This window comes from Temnothorax curvispinosus, unplaced genomic scaffold, assembly GCF_003070985.1.
Source record: "Temnothorax curvispinosus isolate PA1 unplaced genomic scaffold, ASM307098v1 QBEX01013561.1, whole genome shotgun sequence".
In the NCBI taxonomy this organism is placed as follows: Eukaryota; Metazoa; Arthropoda; class Insecta; order Hymenoptera; family Formicidae; genus Temnothorax; species Temnothorax curvispinosus.
In genome coordinates this window covers 89,513-100,510 of record NW_020223341.1, presented here as the reverse complement: position 1 = coordinate 100,510, position 10,998 = coordinate 89,513, and the positions used below count along the sequence as shown (strand labels likewise).

The window sequence follows — 10,998 nt, the reverse complement described above, 5'->3', positions numbered from 1 at the left end:
TTATTATTATTATTATTATTATTATTATTATTATTATTATTATTATTTTTTGGGACAAAAAAGATATCTGATGAGTATCTTATAAGTTTCGTAACAAGGATCACTTTTATTTATTTGATTGTAATTAGGATAATCAATGTCGAAGTCGACAGGAATAAGTTTAAATGGAGATGCGTTTTTTCTAATTGTTGCAATTCCTGGAGGAGAGAGAGAGAGAGAGAGAGAGGATCTCTATGGCACGCCGTTTTGCTATTTATTAATAGGATTTTTTAATCTAAAATAAAAATTCAGTACTTGATTTAAACTGAAGTAGATAGTTCTTCGGAACCATTTTTATTATGTCATAACATAATAAAAATGACTTAAAATTATATATTCACGTAAAATTAATTTAAAATAAAAATTTTATGAATAAATAGCAAAACGGCGTGCCATAATTATGTGCATAATTTTAATTCCCGAAAAAATTGTATGTCATAACATAAAATAAATTCAGAATTAATATTTTGTCTAGACATAATTTTAATTCTGCATTTTCAATTATGTAATAGCTTAATAATAATTCGATGAATTATAAATATGTCTAGACATAAAATAATTTCTTTTCTTTGAGTATCAATTTAATTTGGTAGAATTTTTATAATAGTATTAAATAGCAAAACGGCGCACCCAAAAAAAAATATTCTGCCGATAAGTGGGGAATTCCTCTTAGCAGTTCCTCTAAGCAAAAAATCTTACATGAAGAATATCCTTCTTTAAGTAATACGTATTACTTTATAAATGAGTGGATGCGTAAGCTATAATCAAGAGTAAATTCCTCTACAGTAAATTCTACTATTAGCCTCTTAAAATAAGAGGATATGCTAGATATTTGCGGCGCGCGCGTTAAAGTTAAAAGACGATCGTCTTATTAGCTACGCGATGCGTACGCTACCACGAGACGCCCGTGTAGAAAGTTCAGCCCCTTGCACAATGCCAGGCAACGGGCAATAGGAACAGGAAATAATAAAAAATTGTTAATTACAACCTAAAATATTCGAATGTTATGATTTGTTGGCAACAGGCAATAGACACATAATTTCCAACGTGACGGAAACTCCTGTGTCTATTGCCTGTGTCACTGTTTATTCTGCATTTATACATTGATTTCTGATTTTTATTCCCTGTTCCTATTGCCTGTTGCCTGGTATTGTGCAAGGGGCTTTATTAAGAATGGCCTTATATAACATAAGTCCTCGATCATTAGTTATATATTAGGGATGCCATAAGAAAGATTTCCTTATTTTAACCTAATGAGGTCCCTATCATTATTTATTAAGGATTCCATAAGAAAGGTTTCCTTATTTTTATCTAATAAGGTCCTTGTAAAGATTTGATAAGGATGTTTTAACTTCATAAATACTTATTTATTAGGGCTAACCGGATAAAGTCCCGATCATTATTTATTAGGGATGCCATACGAAACGTTTTCTTATTTTTGTCTATTGAGGCCCTTGTAAGGATTTGATAAGAATGTTTTAACGTTTTAACTTTATAAACATACTATTTTCATAAATATATTTACGAACACAAAATTTCATAATAAGCCGGCACTCGTTTCTGACATTCACCCGACATTAAGAAATATTATATCATATATCTTATATCCAATTCAAAATTTTATTACTCTTTTTAAACTGAATTTGTTTATTAAGATAATTTTTGGAAAATTATATATTTGCGCTGGTTATGTAGACAATATATAACACTTACATCAAATTAAGAAGTGGTCTACCATGTAAGGCAGTTGGCTCACGATCCAGAGGTCCCGAGTTCGATCCCACCAAGGTAAGTGTTTTTTCCAATACAAGAAAATATTTATAATCATAGACTACATCTTAAGAAACAAATTTAGTTATAAAATAGTAATAAAATTTCAAAATAAATAATTTTTTTTATTTATTTCGGGTGAATATCGGAAATCAATGTCCTCTAATATTAAGAGGACTGCACAATCTTGAATCTAGAGTCTCATGATTAGAGGATATTCCTCTACAGTTTAAAACATCTTCTTAAGGCCCTATTTCAGAGGAAAATCCTCTAGCATGAACCAGGAACCGCTAAACTGCAGAATATTTTTTTTTGGGTGCGTGCCATACATTTTCAATTATGTAATAGCTTAATAATAATTCGATGAATTATAAATATGTCTAGACATAAAATAATTTCTTTTCTTTGAGTATTAATTTAATTTGATAGAATTTTTATGATAGTATTAAATAGCAAAACGGCGTGCCATATACTTGCACGATATTATTCCTATATGTTTTCCCAAGGTAAGATGATAAACATTATGTATGTATAAACTGCAGAATTTTTGTTTTAAGCAAATATTGTCGTCAGGTGACAGCTGTATGTGCCCAAATAAGTAATTTTTAATTTTTTGGTGTTTTTGATATAAAATCGCGTTTGTGTACCTAGATTTTTGTGCGTACTTTAATTATGTAAACAATTTTTGCAATTCCATAAAGCCAATTAAAAGATCCATCTAAAAACGATAATGTCGGTAAATCATACGGCTGCAGGATCCCCGTCCCAGAAACGAACGCGAATGCTCGGACTTGTACGTATAGTCGAATGTCGAAAGTGCACTGTCTGGAATTGAATAAGAGTTAGAAAAATGATTTAAGTTGAGAATGAAGTAACAGAGTCGAAGTCTAAAACTAAGGAACTAACTATAAGCCGAAGCAAAAATCGCTCCGCGGTGTTTTCCGCCCTTTTTATACCAGAAATGGCCAGAACGCGCGAGATTCTCACCACTTCCTACGCGTCTTAAGGGGGGAGGTTTTCTAGAAGTTTCTAGAAACGTAGTTTTGGGCCTATCTGGCAACCAGCCTACCAACGCCCGTCCGATAACCGTATAGGATATAACAAACATTTGTATTGACCTGAGCGTTCGCTCGGAATTCCGAGCTGCTAGCGTGAGTCTTCTAAAGCGTTAAAAAATGTCAACGTGTTGTCCGAAATTTTAAGATAAAATTTCCGTACATAACAATGGATATCTATTAAAAATTTAATCACAAAGATTGAAATTTTTTGCCTTTTATTTATTAACAAAAAATATTTATAAAATATCTTTTTTCCAATATTAAGGATGAAATTTATAGTTAAAACATTCAAAACACATACATCTATATACCGTATATAAGTCACGTCTGTCTGTCTGTCTGTCTGTCTGTACGCGAACTACTCATTCGTTAGTAGACCGAAATTTTACCAAAAGTATATGACGTAGGGGTAGAATTTTCCGGGGATGAAAATGTCGCGGCCATTTTTTTGCTACCAATTTTCTGGAAACCGATTTTTCTAATTTTTCGGGAAATAATTGACCAAATTTAAAAGAATTATATATGAAACAAGGGTAGAATTTTTCGAGGAGTGCTATAAAATGTATAATTTTTTGTTACCGATCTTTTTGGAAGCCGGTTACAAAATTTTTCCAATTTTTCGGAAATTAATTGACCGAATCTTAAAGAATTATATGAAGTGGGGGTAAAATTTCCCGGGAATTGCCATAAAGTATATAATTTTTCGTTACCGATCTTTGGGAAAATCGGTATCAAAAAATTTTTCGAAAATTAATTGACAGAATCTCAAACAATTGTATATGAAGTAGAGGTAGAATTTTCTGGGGAGTGCTATAAAGTGTATTATTTTTTGTTACCGATCTTTTTGGAAACTGGTTACAAAATTTTTCCAATTTCTCCGAAAATAATTGAATCTTAAGGGGATCCTATAGTGGCGGTAGTTACCGACATTTTTTCATTTTAAGAAATCTTTGAATTGGCTTTACAGAATTGCAAGTTTGTGGTCTAGAATTAAAGTACGCACAAAAATCTACATCGCGTTATACGATTTCATATCGGGAACAAAAAAAAATTAAAAATTTTACTAATTTGGGCACAACAACTGTCATCTGACAACAATAACAAAATTACTGCAGTTTATATATATATATATAATGACACCAAGGCGACGTAGGGACAACATGTAGAAACAATATCGTGAAAATAAAACTAAGATTCAACGTCTAGAAAAAAAGATTCTGTAAAATGAAGTTTTATTAAGCAAAAGCCCATTCAGGTTGATAGGATAAGCAGTATTACGTGTAGCGAGAGATGGCGCAGCAATCGAACAAAGACAGATGCCTCTCGTTAAACAAGGACAAATATAGATATATAACATAGAAAACAGGATTAGAAATGTTGACATTACCGACGTCGAGGAAGTTCGGCCTTCGCTATAGGATCCCCTTTTTTCGTTACCGATTTTTTTGGGAACCGGTTACAAATTTTTTGCAATTTTTCGGGAATTAATTGACCAAATCTTAAATAATTATATATGAAATAGGAGTCGTGTCAAAATTTTTTTAATTGTTGGAGGATAAGTTTAATTTTTTATTAATGGATAATTTTTCATTAATGAATTGATTTTCTTGAAACCGGTTTTTGAAATATTTGACAATATGCTAATCTGCATCTGTAATATTATCTATTATTTTTTATTTTTTAAAAAAGAATTCGAAGATGTAGGTTAGAGTTTGAGGAGAAAGAATATCAAAGGTGCTCCTAATTAATGAGTGAGTTTGAGGAGAGGGGAATAGATTTTGAGCCCGCGCGAAGCGCGGGCGAAAAATCTAGTTATAGCATAATAAAGATTATCAAATAAACCAATCTTTTTCTAATTTTTATTTAAGTTTTAAAAAGATATTAACTTTATAATATTTCTAAAAATTTTACACTTGTCTGACAATTTTGCGATAAACCACTCATTTTTTAGTATCAAATAAAAATAAATAATAATGTAGGGTAGGTAGTCCAAAACAATGAACCATGTAAATTTCAGAGGCTTATATATCTCTCTCAATTATTGAGTTGGAGATCTGTGTTTTGCATACAGTTCATGAATTTAGTTGGCTACATACTGTATAAGATGACCTATAAGTCATTTTTAAAGTTTAGCCACAATTTCGATTTTTTAAAAATAATGTCAAATGATTTATTGTGTACAGAGGTGTGTACACAAGGAACCTAGCCATTTTTAACAATAAACCCCATGTTTTATACAGTGAATTGTTAGTAGTTATTTTAGTTTTACTATGTTTTAAAATGTTTATTTAGGAAAGAGATAATTATAAGACATAATAAGTAAGATTAAGATAGTATGACTTTAAATTAAAGCTAACTTAATTATATATGTTATTTTCATTATTTGAAGCTTACAATCAAAATTATTATTTTTAAGCAAACTTTTTCTTACTTAAATTATTATTTATTGTAGCAACTAGTCAGTTTAATAAGACTTATAACACAGATAACTGTAGTAAAAAACAAAATGGCTCATTGTAGACCATATAACATTTTTTATGATAATCTTCAAAAAATATGGTAAAATAATACAATAGAAGAAAGTTGCTTACAGAATTATAAAGCCAAATATACACACAAAATTATAGAATAATAAAAAAATAATAGATATAACAACAAAAACATGAAAAATACGTAAAACTTACGAAAAAAACTTAGTTTGTCACCCAAAAATCACAAAATGTGGTCTCAAACGACCGTCATTCGCGCGATTTGCCGGCCGATTGGGAAGCCGAAGAGAGGTTCAAATGCGAGTCGTTGCATGACAACAAGCACAATCTAGCAACACTACAGTTATGAAATATTGCAATGGTTTATAGTGTACAACTGGTTTATTGATGGACTACCTACCCTACCTATTTTCAATAATTCGCAAAACAGTTTTTGATAAAATATGTAATTAAATTTTAAATAATTTTGTTAATTGTTTATTAAAAAACAAAAGACTACTTATAAAGTTTTTTAGTCAATGAAATATACAAAAAAAGTTAAAAAACGCCAAGTATATGTGCTCTGTACAAAATCTTTATTAACAATTTTTTTTCTAATTTGGTCTTCATTTGTATTCTTTGTTGCAAAATCAGTGATATCAATAGAAGGTTTGCGCCAAGTGAATATGATATTAACCCTTCGTAGTCACACTTGGTCAATTTGACCCGCGCTCATTAAGTAGAGACCGTAAATCATGTTATTCGTTAACGATTTTTTTTCAACATGTTGCCATTTGATTTCTCACAAAACCGCAGTTGTTTTATATTCTAGAATGTTCATGGTATGTTCCAGAATTATTTGTACCCGATCGGACCGATACCATTAAAATGGCAACCATTCAAAATCAAGACTGGGTCAATATGACCCAGTATGACTAGAATGGGATTCTAGAGAAGTGTGACTACGAACGCCCCGGATGTATTGATAGCCAGTTCCCGGGGCGCCTCCACAAGCGCAGTGAAGGACATCCGTGAGGTTTTAGTGGGTAGGCTGCGCGTGCCGCTTGCGACACGCGTAGAATCCCACACTCCCCTCATTCCTCTTCCCGGAGGGCGAGGGGGTCTTCCCCCCCTGACATCGGGGGGCTACTGGGCGTAACCTGGTAGTTGAAGATTTCCTCACGTTAAAGAAAAAAGTGTAACTACGCATATAGTATAATTTTGCTTTCTTAATTAAAAAGCAAATTTTTATAAAATAATATTAATTGGTATTAATATAAATTTTAATTTATATTGTTTAAATAGTTATAATATTTATTAATTAAATTATTATATATGTTACGGGCAAAGTCCGCATGATGTGCAGTGTCGGCATTTCCCGGGCAATGTCAACATTGCACAATGCGACTGGGTAAAGTAGTTTATTTGCGGACATTGCCCGGTTAATTGATGTGGGCAAAATTAACACTGCCCATCCAACGATGACAATGTCAACAACTATTATATCACATTACGGACTTTGCTCGGTTCCAAGTGGGCAATGTCGAAAATTAACAGTTAGCCTTATGTAGATAGGGGAGGGGCTTCGTTTCCATGCGAGACGAGTTGCCACATAGGTTTACAACTTTCCACGCATGGAAAGTCTACGCATGTATTTTGCAAGGGACACTATAATGTGTCTAGTTTAACGGTAGTGAAGCCCCTCGCAGGGGGGACGGAACCTATTGCCTCCACGCGTACAATTTCCACTTAAGACGAGTTACCACATGGGTTTACAACTTTACACGCGTGGAAAGTTCACGCATGTACATATTTTGCAAGACACACTTTGTCTAGTTTAACGATAGTGGAGCCCTCCGCAGGGGGGCGGGCGGAACCTACTACCGCCACGCGTACACTTTCCACTTCCACGCAAAACGAGTTACCACATGGGTTTACAACTTTACACGCGTTGAAAGTTCACGCATGTACTTTGCAAGGCACACTATGTGTCTAGTTTAACGATATAGTGGAGCCCCCCGCGCAGGAGGGCGAAACCTACTGCCTCTACGCGTACACTTTCCACGTGAGACGAGTTACCACATGGGTTTACGACTTTTCACGCGTGGAAATTTCACGCATGTAATCAAAAACATCCACATCGCGTCATGGCTGCATCAAAAAGCGTCCACAACGCGTTGTGGCATTTTTACATTGCCAAAACGCGTTGTGAGCGTTTTTCAAAGTGCCACAATACGAATTTCGCGTAGTGGCTTTTTTGAATATGCTACAACGCATTGTGGTTGGTTTTTTCGCTCAGTGAGCGCTTTCGGTCTTTGAGCTTGACATGTCCATTTAGCGCAGCTTAGTCCACGGAGATTTAGGATTATCGACATTGCCCACTTGGAACCGAGCAAAGTCCGCAATGTGATAATAGTTGCTAACATTGCCGTAGCTGGATGGGCAGTGTTAACTTTGCCTACATCAAACCGAGCAATGTCCGCTAATAAACTACTTTGCCCGCGTTGTGCAATGCTGACATTGCACACCATGCGGACTCTGCCCGTAACATATATAATTATAAAAATGTAATTTATAAATTATTTATAAATTAATTTTAGAATTATTATTTGATATTTTTATATAAAAAGTATAAATAAACACTACATAAATTTAAATAATAAAATAATTTTATTAACATTTAAATTTATGTCTATAGGTTATTATTAGTTATGCTCGTACAAGTAAAAAATAAAAAAAAAATAAAATTATTTAGATTTACACAAAAACACTTGGCGCGCCTTTTTTATGCTACTCGACATATGCTACAAACATATTTGTAGCAAAAAAATTAGAAACTTGCACATTGCTTTCTCATCATTACAGATCGCTACCATTGCTCCTATTTTATTTTGCTCACAAAGCTCCTCTTATGAGAAAGCGTGTATATTATTCGATGTAATTATTAGTATTTATTAGTTTGGCTTCCTCATAGAAGAAGCTTTATGAGTAAAATAAAATAGGAGCAATCGTAGCGATCTGTAATGGTCAGAAATCAATGTGCAAGTTTCTAATTTGCACACTTTTTTAAATTTTAAATTTAATCTTTTCATGAATTGATAGTCAGCTTATTGTCAGTAGCATAAGTGGAGTTTTACAATTGACGCAATGTCAAACCAATGTTGACTTTGCGAGTTTCAGGCTACATGGTTCATGTATGGGATTTTGCATGTAGACTTTTGATTGCGTATAAAGCTAGATCTAATCAACCAAATCTTAAAGAATTATATATGAAATAAAGATAGAAGACTGAAGAATATAATAGAATTATAAATAGCCCGATATCTCAAAATTGGCGGAGTTAGAGCAACCACGAACATTTCTCAAAAAATTTTATAAAGAAAGAACCCTTATACCGATTATCGCCGAATTCAATACCAACCTTCTTTTAATGATACCCTATATAAAATTACATGTATAACTTATACATGTAACTTTTTAACAAAAAATTGGTTACTTTTTTACCGATCCTCGCCAAATTCAATACCTTCCTTAAATGATATTCTATCCATCAAATAACTTACACATTTTTTAAGCAGAAATCGGTAACCTTTTCACCGATCTTCATCAAATTCAATAATTTGCACATTTTTTTAAATTTTAATTTAACCTTTTTATGAATTGATATAAGGTCAGCTTACAATTAGTAGCACAAGTGCGGTTTTACAATCGACGCAATGTCAAATCGATGTTGACTTTGAGAGTTCAGGCTACATAGGCAAAAAATCGGTAATCCCCCCGAGAAAAAATGATTAGATATAATCACATATGATTATATAAAATCGACATTAGATATAATTAGATATAAAAAATGGCCGATATAATTGTATATAATTATATATAACCACATATAATTATATAACCATATATGGTTATATATAATTGTATGTGGTTATATCTAATTATATTTAATGTTGATTTTATATATAATCATATGTGATTATATCTAACATAATAAATATTTTATATATATTAAAAAAGAATTCTGTTAACTTTTCGATTAAGGAATAAAGCATTGATAAATTAAGTGTATATTTTTTTCAAAAGCCAGAATTAAAAGTGAAATGATTTACATATAACTTGGCGCTGGTTGGCGTGAGATACTGCCGTGTCTCTTATGATACCATTCTTATACCATTGTTTGTCAAATTTTAAATACGAGAAATAAATCCTATCGGAAGCCATCTATCGGATAATCCGAATTTAAGTTTATATATGGCTATATATAATCATATATAATCTACATGGATAAATGCTTAAATCTTATATATATATATATATATATATATATATATAATATAAATTATATGAACTTATATATAATCATGTCAAAATGTATGTGAAACTTTATATATATATATATATATATATATATATATATTTAATAGGATTCGTTTCTCGTATTTAAAATTTGACGGACAGTGGTATAAAAACGGTATCAAGAGACACGGCACTATCTCATGTCAAGCAGTGCCAAGTTGTAATATATGCATGGAATAAATCATTTCACTTTTGATTCTATAGCTTTTGAAAAAATATACATCTTAACTTATCAATGCTTTATTATCGAAGTTAACAGTTCCTTTCCAATATATATTGACTATACATATATGGTCATATATGGTCATATATGATTATATATAATTATATATGATCATATAGAGACAAAATTCATATATAATTGCATTATATATAATTATATATGTATATTTATATATCTCCAGGAAGATGTCCTGACTGACTGACTGACTCACTCACTCACTCACTCACTCACTGACTCGTCAACGCCCAGCCCAAACCCCTGAACCGAATTTTTACCAAAAGTATATGAAATAAGGGTAGAATTTTCCGGGGAGTGCCACTATGTGTATAGTTTTTTGTTACCGATTTTCTGGAAACCGATTTTTTTAATTTTTCCTATTTTTCGAAAAATAATTGATCAAATCTCAACAAATTATAGATCAAACAAAGATAGAATTTTCCGAGGAGTACTATGAAGTGTATAATTTTTTGTTACCGATCTTTTGGAAGCCGGTATCAAAATTTTTTCAAATAATTTTTACCAAAAGTATATGAAATAGGGGTAGAATTTTCCGGGGAGTGCCACTATGTGTATAGTTTTTTGTTACCGATCTTTTGGAAGCCGGTATCGAAATTTTTTCAATCTTTCGGGAATTAATTGACCGAATCTGAAAGAATTGTATATGAAGTAGGGGTAGAATTTTACGGCGAGCGCCATAATGTGTACAGTTTTTGTTACCGATCTTTTTGGAAACCGGTTTTTTTAATTTTTTCAATTTTTCGGGAAATAATTGATTAAATGTCAAAGAATTATACATGAAGTAGGAGTAGAATTTCCCGGGGAGTGCTATAAAGTGTACTATTTTTTATTACCGATCTTTTTAAAAACCGGTTCCGAATGACCGAATCTCAAAGAATTGTACATAAAGTAGGGGTTGAATTTCCCGGGGAGTGCTATCAAGTATATAATTTTTTGTTACCGATCTTTTTGGAAAGCGGTATCAGAAGTTTGACGAATTTTTCGGGAAATTAATCGAATTTTAAAGAATTGTATTTAGAGAGAGAGAGAGAGAGAGAGAGAGAGAGAGAGAGAGAGAGAGAGA

General features: G+C 32.1%; 1 protein-coding gene across 1 annotated transcript in view; it reads right to left on the bottom strand.

The window, feature by feature from the left end:
• The window catches only part of LOC112463697 (PR domain zinc finger protein 14-like), a 112,748-nt gene that overhangs the window by 21,317 nt on the left and 80,433 nt on the right, over positions 1-10,998 (bottom strand). The gene's annotated exons all lie outside the window — the stretch shown is intronic.